Source organism: Lontra canadensis, unplaced genomic scaffold (assembly GCF_010015895.1).
Source record: "Lontra canadensis isolate GAN:19392208 unplaced genomic scaffold, GSC_riverotter_1.0 scaffold109, whole genome shotgun sequence".
Taxonomy (NCBI): Eukaryota; Metazoa; Chordata; class Mammalia; order Carnivora; family Mustelidae; genus Lontra; species Lontra canadensis.
Window position 1 is genome coordinate 661,106 of NW_022631103.1, and position 16,112 is coordinate 677,217.

Consider the following 16,112-nt stretch of genomic DNA (forward strand, 5'->3'; position numbering starts at 1 on the left):
GTCCCCAGTGAATCCTGATGCACTGGTCACCCAATTTGGGAGTCAGCACAGTGTGTAATCCCTATAGTTATCCTAACTAGGGGTGAGGAAGCCGGGTTCTTTATCCACCAACCCACCATCTGATTGGTCAGAAATGATGCAGTTTCTAGATTCCCCAACCTGGACATGAAGTTTCAGCTTGCAGCTGGTGAGAAGTCCTGAGAGCTGAGTAAACCAGCCTGTCTCTGAGCAGGTACAAGCATTGGGGAGCTTCTTGTGACATCCCCCCCACCTCCCTCCTTGCCCTTCTCCTCACTCTCACAGCCTGGGCTTGCACCTTCCAAGTGAAGCATCAATGTCATAATCCCTGCCTCAGGCTCTGCATTCTGGAGGCACTGGCCTGATTTGGCTGGAATTTAGGAGACCTGAGTTCAAGTCTCAGTTCTCCGCCTGACTTGCTGTGTCACTTTGGAGAAGTCATTGTCCTGTCCCGGGCCTCAGTTTCCCCACCTCCAAATGAGGAGATGAAAGTATAGCATCTTTTAGTTCCTCTGATCTGGTAAGGTTCCTGTGAAATGAATTTGGGAGTTCCCTGCTAAGCACTAAGTCAGAAACTCCTTTCAGCTCAGTTCTGTTTTTTTTCCCCCCATCATTCTTAACTTAATGAATCTTGTTTTCCTGGGCCATTGTTATTTAAAAGGAAAAAGGAGAACAGGAGAAAGCAAGTTAGGAAACTCAAGGCCTCTATGCCCCAAAGAAATTTTCCTAAAACAATCTCTCTTATTTGGGGGAGGGAGGAATGGCAGGCGGAGACTTACTTTGCAAGGAAATTTAGTCGTTCTAAAATGGCCTTTGAAACCAAAGACTATGGAAAAGTTTAAGGAAAAGCACAAAGTGATTGGGGATAAATAGTTCCATATGAGTTGCTGGGTATAATATTCCTCCTTGTACTACTCAACGCTCGGTGAAAGCAGACGCTGCATGCTTGGTGTGTGCTAACAGATGTGTGTTTAGGTTTAATGGGATTTTAGAAGGGTCAAGAATTCCCCCAAAGAGTACTTGCTCCAATCTGCTCTCTGAAGGTCACAAGAAGCCACTCAAAATCCCACCTTTTTTTTGTTACTGGGCCTGACAAGTTTTGTTCCCTTTTCTCTATGGTAAATATTTGGAAGAGTTGGATGGCAAATAACAATAATAAAGGTAATAATATTAACAATAATCTAAATAATCCTGTGTATCAAATGTGTGGTGCATTCACTCACTTAGGGTTCACTCTCTTGGGTTTCAAAAGAAGTTCAGTAACTTGTCCAAAGTCACTCGGCAATGGAGGCGAAACTGAACTTGAATCTGGTAGGCCCCAAAGTCTGCACTTTGGTAACTGTGTGAAATAGGAAAAGGGGCTGTGAATTGGACAGAAGCCTTTTAGGTAGCTTCCAATATAACTGATGAACGCTGGCTTCTTTGGGTGGTAGACAATTAACCAGCTAATATGGGACAGGCCTTGCAGTTGCAAAGCGGAATCAAGTCTAGCTCCTGCTTTGTGGGAGCTGATGCTCTTACACGAAAGGTAAGGTACATTATGGATGGGTCATGGTATACTTTAGACATGGATAATTACCATCCAGCAGACAGGGGTGAATAGAAGGTCAGGGACAATTACAAGCAATATTGAAGGGCAGGCTCATGCATTAGCAAAGGCCTTGACTTTGGGGTTAGATCATAGTTAGAAATCTGACTGTACTATTTCCTAGCTGTGTGAACTCAGTCAAGTTACTTAACCTCTCTGAGTCTCAGGTGCAAGGAAGGTAGATCATTTAAAAAGGACCTTTAAGGGGTGCCTGAGTGGCTCAATGGGTTAAGCCTCTGCCTTCTGTTTAGGTCATGATCTCAGGGTCCTGAGATCGAGCCACGCATTGTGCTTTCTGCTGAGCGGGGAACCTGCTTCCTCCTCTCTCTCTCTGCCTGCCTCTCTGCCTACTTGTGATCTCTGTCTGTCAAATAAATAAACAAAATCTTTAAAAAAATGAAAAGATAAAAAGGACCTTCAGGGCGGTACAAGATTCGAGTATATGGAAATGGAGAAGAAAGAAACACATTAAAATTGATACAGAATTATGGGGGATTTCTTTAAATATATATATATTTTTCTATGTGAGGGGACAAAACATCCACAAAATAACAGGAAGTATTTATGAGTTTTAGGGTTGACTGTGGAATTGATTTTTTTTTTTTTTTTGAGAGAGATTTCTTTATTGCTTAGGAAAAACACTTAAATAGGACATTGGTTATGGGGAGGCAGAGCCAGAAGCTGTTCTCAGGAGGAGGCTGAAGCAAAGGGAGTAGGTGATAAATTGTTCTGCCTGATCAACCAGGACATGTTATCTCCCTGGGTACAGAGCAAGGCATGTTAGAGGCCATGACTCCTTGTTTGATGAATCTGCTTCCTTGCGCTCATGGGTACAAGCTATCCTAGATTTCTCGGCCCTTCTTGCCAGGAGGCATAGCCATGCATTCTAGCCGTTGGACCAGGTAGAAATTTCACACGTCGCTTGTAGGCATGGCCCACAGAAACCTTTCACACAGGATTTGCTCTCTTCCCCCTATGGGCAGACTGGATGTTGAAATTGGATTTTAGAAATCCTGTCCCACAAGAGGCAGGATCTGGGCTGGCAGGGCAAATGATGATGTTCCCTGGAAAACAGAGGTCATGTCCAGTTCCGACTATCATAGAGTGTGCGTCAGGATCCTAGCAAAACCAGCACGAGTTCAGCTGAAATGCGGGTGGCATTTATCATTCTATTTCCGCAGCAACGCTGTGGTCGGTTCTGTGAGGATTCCTGCGTCACACAGATGGAAACCGACATTCAGGGAGGCTATGTTCCCCGGGCAGGAGGTGTCTTAGTTGGGGACAGATCCCAGTCATTCTAGTTCTGGAGCCTGTGCTCTTGACCATGGCACCAGCAGGGATGCTGGCAGTGACTGGAGGTGTTTAGCCTGGGGATGAGAAAGGAAAGGCTCAGAGGGTTATAGTTGCTATCTTCAAAACCTTGGGAAGCAGGCAGAAGATTGACCTGAAAACACTGTAGGGCCAGAAAGACTAGAAGCGTCTGCAAAGGCATACAGCTCGTAAACGGTGGGGCCAGAACTGTGACTAGGGGCTTCCAATATTTATTTCTGCGTCTGTGAAAAGGAAAACAACCACTTCACAGCGCTGTTGGGAGGATTAGATGAAGCCACGCTTGGAAGCCAGGTAGGCCTGATGCTTAGTTAAGTGCTCAATAAATATTTAATTTCTACCCTCCCTGTTATTTTTCCCCAAAGAGCTGATGTGTGGAAGAAGAACTTTGTTGCATGGTCCTCAACGGACTAAAAAGGACAGGTTTCAGAGAGGCAAATTTTGGTTCATATCAGGGTGCATTTTCAATTCTATTCAACGGATTGAATTAGACACCTACTGGAAGCCAGCCAGAGTTGGGCACAAATAAGATGTGGACCCTGTCCTCCAGGAGCATCCACCCCATGCTGCAGGCTGGTAAGATGCGAAGAGCCATCATGGGCTTTGTAGAATGTACCTCATTGTGTTCAGGGACCTCGGTGAGGCAGGTGAGGCAGCTGGGGGAGGACGTTTTGTGGGTCCTGGAGGGGGTTCTGCAGGTGGCTGGATAGACAGATGGCTCTCAGGGACCCTAAATAAGGCAAGTGCCACGGGTATCTGGAAGTCCTGCCACCAAATACTGCAGCCTACCTACATCCCGGACTGACCACAGCATGCACTGTGGATTGTCTAAAGTTTCCCCCAGAAGACAATCTGTCTAAAGCACCCCAAGGCAGGGACACTGGGTCTGTGAATAACTCGAGTGTCAACCTCACTCTAGAGTAGATCCCCGAGGGGGCTGGGGTATGAAGGCCCATGTGTGGGGGATGGGAAGGTAACCGCAAGTGTACGGGCAAGGACAGCTCTCAGTTCTCCACTTAGACGCTAAACCACTTGCCGTTTCACTTCATTCAAGTCTGAGCTCAAGTGTCACCTCCTCAGAGAAGACTTCCCTGATTACCCCTTTGCCACCCTCTTGCCCCATCTCCCGCATACGTCTCCTCTGTGCTCACTCAGGTCTCACTAAGGAATTGCCTCATGGATGGATTTGTTTCTCTGCCGTGACTAGAGGTGTCATTTCCATAGGGAGGGCGCTTATTTGTTTAGTGCCCCTGGTCCATCTGTAAAAACTGGGAAATCAGAACCCACTTCCAAGCTTTGTTGGGAAGATTACGTGAGGCCACATTTGGAAAACTTACGGCTCCTGACATGTCAAATATGCTCAAAAAATGTTCATTCATTCCTTTTCTTCGTCTCCGCAGAAGACTATCCTGCTGCTTGCATAGGTTTTCTATTAGTAGTTACCCAGTGGAGAAAAAGGTGTGCCTCGGTTTTCTTATCCATAAAATGGGCTGACAGTAACTTCTGCTTCGTGGCTGTGGGGAAGATGGACTAAGATAAGCAGTGGAAGGCCCTCAGCACAGGACACCGTGCCTCGTACATGGCAAGTCCTCAGCTGAGGTGAGCAAGGGGAAGGGCGGGGCTGGTGAGGAAAGCGGCAGGAAGCCGCCAAACTCTGCTTTCAGGGAAGGAGGGAGCTGAGAAAAACTCCAGACCAGGGATGGTGACCAATACTTGCCTTGTCACTGGCCTTGTCCCCAGCATCAGCATGGGCCTTGAAGCACCCTAGGTGCATGACTATGCGCATGAAGGAATTGACTCCCATTCAGAAGCAAATTGTAATTCCCACCCAGAGCTCTGGGCAGATTCCGAGTTCTATAATTTTAAGATTTTATTTATTTATTTGACAGAGAGATCACAAGTAGACAGGGAGGCAGGCAGAGAGAGAGGAGGGAGCAGGCTCCCTGCTGAGCAGAGAGCCTGATGCGGGACTCGATCCCAGGGCCCTGAGACCATGACCCCAGCCGAAGGCAGCGGCTTAACCCACTGAGCCACCCAGGCGCCCGCGAGTTCTATAATTTTAATAGTTGCTTTCCACAGGCTCACGAGCACCGACGGGGCCCCAGGACTGGCCGCCCTGCCCTTCCCCCCACTTCCCAGACACAGAGGTTCTGTCCACTCAGCTACAGACGCAGAAATGTCAACCCAGAGGCTGAGCATGCTGACGAGGTGACTGCAGAAGTGGGGGACAGACGCAGGTCCCCGCTGACCTGCTGACCTGGAGCCTGTGATCAGAGCGGCAGGACCACATGCCCGCTTTCCTGGGAGTGGGCTAAGTTTGGGACCCCTCCGAGGAGAGAGTGAAAGAGCGATGACCCGGGGACAGGAAGACAGAGTGCGTGGGTACCGGTTGATCAGGCGATGCTCCTTCTCCCCATCATCAGTGCCCTGGGTCTCTGAGTGGCTGGGAGAGAAGGGCTTGCTTGTCCTTCCCTGCAGGGGGACCTCGGCCTCGACCTCGAGGCTGGATTATTTGGCTCCTTGCCTCTCTCCTTCCAGTCTGTGAGCTCTCTGGGGAGAGGGGCTGCATCCCCCTCTGGGGTCCCTGTCATCCTGTAATACCTGCCACAGGGGGTGTAGACTGATTCTCTTTCCTGGTACATCCCTCACTGCTCCCCATTGGATACCTTTTTATTTATTTATTTATTTATTTATTTATTTATTTAATTAGACAGAGAGTGAGAGCAAGAGCGCACAAGTAGGGGGAATGGCAGGCAGAGGGAGAAGGAGAAGCAGGCTCTCTGCTGAGTAGAGCCCAGGACCCTGGGATCATGACCTGAGTCAAAGGCAGATACTCAACTGACTGAGCCCCTGAGGAGCCCCCATTGATTACCTCTTATGCCAACTGCCCAGACAACCGTTGTGTCTCAGGCCACAGTCCATCTGTCTATTCCCCTGTCCAGCACTGCCTGCTAGAAGGAGCCAGACAGACCCCTGACTAAGCCTGTCCAGGAATCCTGTGGAAAACTGGGAGGCTTTCCTGTGGGGCTGTAACACACATTAGCAATGCCGCGTCTAGATCAACTGAATTCAGTATTCAGTGAGTCTTCGTGATTATTAAGTATCAATTCTTATTTAAAACAATGGTAAATCCCTCAGCATAATAAGCACAGCATTCGACTCCAAAAACATACGGCCATTTCAGCACGCTGGCCGGTCTAGAGAAGGCTTTCGGAAGTCCGAGATGTCCGCACCACTCCCAGAGCGGGCAGAATGCAGCCTGCACAGGCTGGGAGATGAGAGCCAACCCATCGGACTGAGCCACAGGCTGGCATGCTGGCAGCTGGTCCTGCTTCCGGGAGCTTCTTCTAGAGGCCTGGGCTCTGAAGTGGGGGGTTAGGGATGCCTGGGCACACAGTCTCAAACCCCCCAGAGGGGAAGGAGGGGATCAGTTTAGTCCTCTCGTTTCAGTCCTTGGGGAAGCCAGGGGAGCCCTGACAGATGACAAGCAAGGCGTCCTCGTCCCCTTTGGCCACCGCTCCACCCCGAGGTTCACTGAGGGGGCTGTTATTCTGAGCACTGCTTTCTTCAATGTGTTTGTTCAGTCTGTGCCCCTGGATGGGACCAGAGGACTTCTTATCCTATCAGGGGTCCGTGTGTCTGCTCCGTTGATGCTTTTATCGGAGTAAAATTAATTAGCCGAGAGACTGTGACTTCTGACTATTTCCTCACCCATTTGGGGTGTTCAGGTTTGGGGGGACACCAGGAGTTTCCAGACATGAGCCCCTTGGCCATTGTGGCTGTGCAGGCCACGGAACAGAATGGAGCAGTGGGTGTGGGCAGTGGCACTGGGTTGGGCTGAAGCATGACTGCTACAAATCCTCCGCTGGGACACTGTCACTAACAGCCGCTGGGAACCAGGAAATCTCCCTGTGCTCCTCTGAGCTCCACTGATTAAAATTAGTCCTAGGGTTTAACATCTGACAACATTAATTTACCTATGCCAGGCATTGACTGTTGTAGGCTCTTCTTGTTCTATGCCTTTTCCCATGTGATCTCCTTGGCCTTGGACTTGAAGTCCTGCTCCTCCTTTAAGATCTAGACCAGAAGCCACCTCCTCTCGGCAGATGGAGGGGCCCTTCCATGCTTTTGTTGAGTGTGAGTGCATCTGTATCACTTGTATTTCCTTCAAACGAGGGTCTAGTACTAGGCCTGGTATGTAGGGATTCACCCCCCTCCCCCATCCCAACTGGAGAGTTCTCTTTCCTTTAAGGCAATCCCCTTTCACTTAATTAATGCCTCTGTAGTCTGCAGGGCTCACTTAATCCAGGAGGCCTTTCTTGAGCCCACAGATGGGATGGGACCACCCTCTACTGTGCTTCCATAACTCTCTGTACCTCTCTCATCCCAGCATTGCTCATCCTCAACTGTATGTTTCATGTCCACAACTGTGTGTTTAATGGTCTCTCCTTCCCTCTAGAGTGTCAGTTTTGGGAAGACAGAAAACCTGCTTTTTTTTTTTTTCCTGCTGTATTCTCGGTAATCTCCCCCCACTCAGGACATTGGATGTGCCCCATAAATACTGAATGAATGAAGACACGCATGGACGCATGAATGGCAAAGCCTGGGGTCGGGTCCCAGGGCAGCCCCTTAGCTATGTGATCTCAGAAAAGTCAGTCTTGTACCTTGAACCACAGTTTCTCCATCGCTGAAGGGATTGATCAGCACCCAAATCCCTTCCAGCTCTGATGCTCTGCTGTCTCGTGACCTATTTTATCAGCTATCTATAGCTCACGTTCCGGCTCATCCGGCATGAATCATGCCGCAAGAACTTTAGGCTCTTACTCACTTGAAGGATTTTCACATTCTTCAGAGAACCTTTCACTCTTCAAATATTATCTTTCTGATGTGATCCTTGGCCGCTCCTGCAGGTCTGATCACTCCGTGGGCGCAGATGCTTTACCTACTCTCTTGGTTCCTGGTAGCCCTGGCCTGGTGCATTCCTGGCAGGGGCCCCAGAAGAAGGTAGGTTCCGCCAGTCCCGGAGGGAGCCTGCTGTGATTCTCATGCAGCCTGAGGGGAGGGGGAGCTGTGACTCAGTACTTGGGAAACTTTGGCTTGCGGGTGAGTAAGAGCAGACTGAGCTTCTGTGGCTGGGAAAGTGGTGAGTCCAGTTAATGGGAATTGAAGTCAGAAGGCCAAGATCATTTCCTGCCATTGCCACTCCCACTTCCTAACTGTGTCCTCATTAACAGGTAATCTCTCCTTTTTCATCTGTAAATGGCAACAGGAGCACACAGCCTAGCCACCGCCCAGCGTGGTTGGGATGTGCAGAGGGAACGCATTTCCACTGTCACTGGGTATCTACTCCGTGATACACACTTTGCCTCTGTTATGTAATCTAATTCTTGGGACAATGCCATGTGGTCACAAGGTGAAATGGTATTCTGCTTTCCAGTCTGGATTCTATACAGCGACCTGAATCCCCTGACCTCTGTTCCACCTGGAACAGTTTTCTCCCTGAGGTGAGTAGATAATGCTCGGTGGTCAAACACTTCTGTTTGCTCCATAGTCCCCCCCATCAAGCAGGACTGTCCAGATCATTTTCTAAAAGCAAGAGACACCCCTGGGGACTTAGTGGTGCAAAGTAACCAGGATTGAAATGGAAAGACTCTAGCCACCCAGAACTCCAGATCTTATGCTTGGCAGCCTGGAATCAGGCTCTGTGACGTTAGAATTGTTAAGGCAGCATCTCCCCAGACAAGATGTCCCAAGGCAGCCATGCTCAATGACCTCACTAAAGGAATTTTATTTCTCATCTCTGCACCTCTGGGTCCTGCTCATGTTTGGCAGGAAATTCAACTGCCACCTGGATATTCTCAGGCTCCTTCTTGACCTTGATGAAGAGGCCAAAAGAGAGGTCTTCGTGCTTTCTCGGATGATTAATCCTGATGACCAAGGGGGAAATAGGGTTTGTGCTAATAAAATTGAACAGGGAGGAGCATATCTAGAATTAAGAAATTTAGGGCACCTGGGTGGCTCAGTGGTTAAACGTCTGCCTTTAGCTCAGGTCATGATCCCAAGGTCTTGGGATCAAGCCCCACATCTGGGTCCCTGCTCAGCGGAGAGCTGGCTACTCCCTCTCTCTCTGCCTCTGCTCTGCCTACTTGTGCTCTCTTTCTATCTCTCTGTCAAATAAATAAATAAAATCTTAAAAAAAAAAAGAGAAATTCCTCTGTGGAAGTCTACATTTTTTTCTTCTTTTTTTTTAAATGTTCAGGAATTTATAAAATTCTACATTATTTTTCTTTTTCCTCTTTTTTTTTTTTTTAATGTTCAGGAATTAAAAAAAAAAAAAAGGAAAAAGGACATGAAGTTTCCATACTGGTCAGATGATGGATGGCTCAAATCCATCAAGAGTAAAGACTGGGTGTCTGGTTTGAGTCTTCCCATTTAGTCAAGATTTCTGAGCAGCTGAGATGCTGTCTGAGAGCAGAACGAACATAATATTTAAGTCTCTCTTTCTAACTACTCTTTCATGATGTGTTCCCCCTTCTTCCCTCATTCCCTTGTGTGACTTGTGTGCAGTGGCGGTGGCAGCCTTTATGGTGTTGTCCCAGTCCAAGTCCAAGGGACTTGGAATAGAACCAGAGGAGAAGTAAGCATCACCCAGAGAGGACTGCTTGCCCAGCAGGGCACTGAAATCTCTGGGTTGATCTCTTTATGCAGAGGTCACACACACTCCCATGAGTATAGAGCTTCTTGTTTTAGATTCCCGTTGTTGTGTTGTTGGTGGTGTTTAAAGAAGAGACTGAATGTGTAGGACATTGTTATGTTTTCTCCCCAGTGTTGAGCATTTTTTGAACTCTAGTTTGGAGACTTTCAGCCTTAAGAGTCTGGCTCCTTAGGGTTCACAGGTCAGACCCACTTAAAGGAGCAGTGTGAGGAAGCACAGCCTGCTTAGAAACATGAGGTGCCCAACTCTGCAGAAGCCACACTGTTCAGGTGACTACAGGGGGTGGTTGCCACTTGTGCTCAGCGGAGCTGCGGCTGCTCCAGCAGATTTCTCCTGAGGCCAGGCTTCCAGGGGTCAATCTGGAGCTTGAACTTGTCCTCTAGCTTCCCAGTATCTTTGAAATAAACTGCTCTGCTTCTTAATCGGCCAGAATTAACTTCTGATTCTTGTAGGAGGAAAGTCTGACAAATAGAAATTGGAATAATAGCAGTAGCAATACTACTACTACTACTACTACTACTACCACAAGAAAACCTTAATTGAGCACCTGCTGTGTGTCAGGCACCATATTATATGCTAGATATTCATGATTTCATTTCTTCCTTCCAATAATACTGCAAGTTTGGTATAGTTTCACTTCTTGTTTTGTTTTTTTCAGTAGAGAAGTTAGCTAAGGCTTATGGAAATTTTGAAATGTGTCCAAGGTCACAAATTAGGAATTTATATCCATGAAGCTTGAAAGCCTATAGAACATAAATCAGATAAGACTTGTTTGCCTGAAGAGTCAAGACTGCAAAATAATGTCCTAGATTTCTGTTATGGGGAATTTTAAAACATACAACATGCAAAGAAAGAGAAATAGTCTAACAAAACTCTGTGTACCCATTGGTCCAGTTTCAGCAAATCATCAATATTCAGCATAGTATAATATGCTTGGTACTACTGGTTTAAATATATAGAAGGTATCTCTACTGAGTTTTCTTGAATGCTGTAAGGTTTAAGAGTGTGGAGTTGGAATTGATTGTACATATAAGAGCAGATTTAATTATGTTACATTAAATTTTCAAACCACATAAAATTTAAAACTTGCATGTCAAAATATTAAAAATTAAAAGGCAAGCAATAAACTCTGAAATTTATTTGTCACTGCTGTGACATTAAAAAAGTATCTCTATTATATAAAAAGCTCATACATGGTGATAAGAAAATCATCGAATATAGCAGAAAATGGGGTCAAGGGTGTGAACATATAGTTCCTAGAAAAAAATCCAACCATAGTTATCAACCTTACTAGTAATTAAAACAACACAGACGGAAAAATGCTGTTTTTACCTATGAATTGAAAAAAGATTAAATATAGGTATTTGTTCACATTTGACTGAAGGCAGGGTGATTTAGTGGAACTCTACTGGAAATGAACTTTTGACAAAACATTTTAGAGACTTAAAGGAGTTTGTATCCTTTGATCCAAAAATTCTGGTAAGAGAATCTTCTCCGAAAGAAAATAGGAGAGGTGCGGAAAAGATTCCTACGAAGAATTTTGTTATAGCATGAATTGTAAGAGCAAAAATATTGGGGAAAATTCCAAAGCCTAACAACAAAAGAATAGTTGTATAAGTTATGGTGTGTACACAGATGGAATATTACCAAACCATTTTCTGTGGAAAATGATCATATATGTAAAGTATGATTTCATGTCCATACACTTTATCTTTCTGTCTTTACACACACACACACACACACACACACACACACACACACGGGGGGGAAAAACAACATTGGGAAAAATACATCAATGTGTTCACAGTGTAGTTATCTGTGGGTTGTGAGATTGTGGATTTACAAATTTTATTCTTATATGTGATATAATGAGCACTGGGTGTTATACTCAACTAATGAATCACTGAACTTTATATAACATATATAACACTAATGATGTGCTATCTCTTGGCTAATTGATTTTTTTAAAACATTTTTTTATTTATTTGAGAGAGACTGAGAGGAAGAGAGATCACAGAGGCAGAGGGAGAAGCAGGGTCCCCGCTGAGCAGAGAGCCCGATGCAGGGCTCAATCCCAGGACCCTGAGATCATGACCTGAGCCGAAGGCAGAGGCTTAACCCACTGAGCCACCCAGGCGCCCCCTGGCTAACTGATTTTAAATAAGAAAGTAAAAATCTGAAAAAGATTTTATTCTTTTTGTTCTTTCCTGTATTTTCTCCTTTTTTTTTCCACTTGAGAATCAGAAAAGAAACCTAAAAGAAAGTTGACTTACAATAATGTTGTCCAGTGAAACTCTTCGTAACTTTACTATTGTGAACCAGTCAGTAGTGTAAGTGGTTGTTTATTATCAACACTACTAATGATTGAGTTTTTACTGTCTGTAATAATACTGATAATAGCAATTATCGAGTACTTACTATATGGAAGGCATTTAAAGATTCGGAATCTTACTATCAAGGGCTACCAGCCACATAGACTTAGGGGATTCTCATCACTCCCATTATACAGATGAGACAACTGAGACTCATAACAGATAAGAGGTCTGCTTTAAGTCAGTTTTCACTGGTGAAGCCAGGGCTTGAAGTAGGTTTGTTTGACACCAGGGCGCTGTCCTTCACTGCTAGAAGTTCACTGGTGAGTACACTTCCCTCTTGAACAGCCTGAGCTATCTCACAGGACAGCCCTTCGAAAGTGAGCCTGCTTTGGAAGGCAATGTGATCAGAGCCTGGGGCCGGCCAGGAGTTGAGTTCCTGTCTGGTTCCAGTGCTGGAGTCTACTGGTTGTCAGAGGACTGATTTGAAGAGAGAATCCAATTTTCCCTGAGGTTGAGGAAAATAGGCTTTTCTTCCTATTTAGTTCACTAAAAACAGGGAGAAAGACTGTAAGAGTGCTGAGGTCCTCCCAGCTGACCTCTTCCAAAACAGAGCCTCAGTTACCCATTTTCTCTGCTTTGCACGGCCGATTTAAACCCTGTGCGCAGACACCACATTTTCCTTCAGAAACGATGGTATCGTGGGTGCGTTACAATTCAGGCCTCTGGGTCTGGAAGCCTTTTCCACCTCCTCCTATGACTGTTCACATCTCTGTGATGCTCCTTGAGCTGTTCATAGTTAACTGGCACCAGGCAATCTTCTTCTCTTTATTATTTCAGTTCATAAAAGTGTTTGGCTGGATCACTTTGGTCTCCGAGACCTACTCACACCTTGCAGGGTTTAGGGAGGTCTTTCTACCTGCTGTTCTGTAGACTCCAGGAAGAAAGGGTCATGGCAACCTTGTCCTCATGTGTCTTTGTCAGCCCTGGTGCCCTGCACTAAGCAGGTGTACAGCAATCCTGGACAAGCTGCAGCATGAACGAGTGACCATCGCGTGAGGCGCACTGGCTGGAAGAAGTCACTTCTTCCAGACCCTTCGCCGACACATGGCTGCCCTGCTCTCTCTGGTCCGGAGTCTGTGCATCTGTATTACCAAGGGCTTGCATGAGGTGGTCTCAAGGGACCCCTCCAGTTTTGACATCTGTGCCTTCGTCCCCATACTCCTTAAGCACGCTGAGGCTCAGGGAGGAAATCCGAGCTTCTCAGCAGGGACACAGAAGGATCTGATGTGTTCTCCATGTGAACCAAAGCCTGTGTCCCTTCCACAGGCTCACTCCACCCCCTCCAGTCCTCCATCTGGGCCTCTTTCGCGTGGCAGGCAGCAACATCTGTCTCAGGCACTCCGTGCCGGAATGACTCGTGCCTCAAGTATGTCCTCAGAAAGCCCTGGAGATGGGGAGCCTGCTGGGAGTTTATGTAACTCGATGAGTGGCCAGAAGAATGTACGCAAAGGGCTCTGATTCTGGGTTGGGTCAGCCTTCCGTGGCCACACGGGGTCACTCGGCTGCCGCTTGCTGTGTGCAGACTGCGTGGGATGGAGAACCCCTTGGGGGAGGGGACAGGAGATGCCTCCTCTACTGCATGTTCTCTTTCGATGGCGACTGCCCTTTTTAACCTGAAAAGGAAGAGTTTGAGACAGCTAACCCAAGCATAAAGAGTCTGAAAAATAAATGGATCAGGATGAAGGGAAAATTGAGTTTTCTCCTGCTTGAACCCTTCTCCATCTTACTCTCTGCCCTGGAGTGAGGACCTGTGTGGCCTGCATCTAGATCCTTGGTGGGTTGGGCTATGGGGGGTCACTGTCAGGAGGTCGACAGAGGAGAGGAGGGTGACCTGATGAGGTCACTCTGGCCAGGCTGTGTCCTTCCAGAGAGGAGATCATCCCTTCTCAAGGTGACCTCGACAAGGTTCTCCCTTTTTCAGACACGTGACTGTTCCATCCCTTGGTACCCAGGGCTGATAAACTCCACTGGGACTAGTCCCTAGTCACCTTGTGCTTCCCCTACTTGCAGCCCATACCTCTGTAAGCGTCCCATTGTAAATAAAGTCTTCTTGAATTACCCTAATTTGAGTGTTCATCTGTTTCCTGTTAGGAACTCCGACCAATAGAGAAGGATTAAAAAAAAAATGAGAAGCAGGTAGAAATACTGCTTATAAATGAAATGCAAACTGTAATGCCCTGTACATGTGCATCCCTCCACTCCCCTCCCAAAAAAAAAGATGGATCAGTGTATCCATTGCACTTTGGACCCTGAGCTTCCTGGTGACCACAGCAAGAAAACCACAGGAAGGGACCTCTGGTCTTATCTCTTCTTCCCGTCACAGCCTGGAAGACCTTCATAACTAAAACTTGTAGCAACTCTCCCATTACCTTGTATCATGGGTTGACCTGTGTGGCCCCAAAAGGTATGTTCAAGTCCTAACCCCTAGTACCTGTGAATATGACCTTATTTGGCAAGTGGGTCTTTGCAGATACAGTCATGTTAAAATGAGGTCATACTGGAGTAGGGTGGGCCCTAATGCCATGACTGGTGCCCTTAGAAGAGGGTGATTTGAACACAGACACACACATAGGAAGGACACCAAGTGAAGGTGGAGGCACAGGTAGGGGTGACTCCTTCCCGAGAGAGGGTAATGGAGCTCATTCTCCCTCAGAGCCTCCCGAAGGGACCAACCCTGCTGACACCTTGATTTCAGACTTTGAGCCTCCAGAGCCGTGATAAAACAAGATTTCTGTTCTCTTCAGCCACCGAGTTCTTGTTAATTTGTTGTGGCAGCCCTAGGAACACAAACACACCTTGACATGGCACCAAGGCACTTTATGGTCCAGCCCACTTCCCTTTTTAGCTTCACCTCCCTTGCCACCCTCCCCCCCCCAAGCTCACCCTTGTAGCTCAGGTTCTCACCTGTGCCATGCTTTTCACATACCTAAGCCTTTGGCTATGTTCTTACTGCTGCCTGGAATGCCTTTTCCTGGAATGAGGAGGTGGTTAAGTCTTTTTGTTACAGATTCAGTTCAGGCATCACCTCCTCCAGGAGGCCTTCCTTGAATCTCCTGGCTGCGTTGGGTCCATCTCCTTCAGATGTCCACGTCATCCATAGTAGGTAGCTGCCACCTTGGTTTCCCTCCCTAGATGGTAACCTCCCCATGAGCAAGGTCCTGTTCACGTCTGCATCTCTAGGGACTGCAACAGTGCTTGGAACATAGTAGAGGTCCACTGATGTTTCTAGAACTAGATGGTTCCTTAGCATGGCATTTGTCCAATACCTGCTATAGGTCAGGCACTTTTCCAAGCCCCTCGTCTGGATGGCCTGTGTGGTTGAGGGGACAGGCTTGAAGAGTGGGAGAGGTAATTCGAGGTGTCCACCTGGCTAGGCTCCAAACCCATTTGTTCAGCCTACCATCAGTCTAGATATAATAATGGTATTTTTATATGTGAGTCGACTTTGAGTAAAGCAGACTGCTTTCATAATATGGTGGGCCTTGTGCAATCAGTTGAAGGCTAGATGAGAAAAAATTGATGTCCCCTAAGGAAGAAGAAATCCTGCCTCCAGAATGCCTTTAGATTCAGCTGCAACATCAAATCTTAGCTGAACTTCCAGTCTGCTGGCCAGCCCTGTAGATTTCAGACTTGTCAGCCTCTACAGTCATGGGGCCAAGGCTTAAGATAGATCTCTGGTACTTTTTCCACATATACTCTATTGGTTCAGTTCCTCTGAGGAGCCCTGAGTAACATAGAGGGGATATTTTCTGAGGTCATGTGCCTGCATAGTTGAACTGGGATTGACGTTAGGTCTGAGGTTCTTCCATTCCAATCTGCTGCCTCTTCACCCTGGACAGAGAGAGGGGATCCTGGCTAGGGAGGATCTGAGTGCTGTTTTTTGCCCATAACAAATCTGTCTTGAGCAATCAGCGTGGAGCTTTGCGTGAACTATGTTGATCAAATGAGTTGTGTATTTACTGAATCTCATTTTGCTTTTGCTCAGCAAACAGAAATGTTTATTCCTTTAAAAAACACAAATGCTAAGTGGGGTAATGTGAATGGAACACTCAGTCCTTTCAAGAGGCTGAGATTTTCGTTGGCAGAA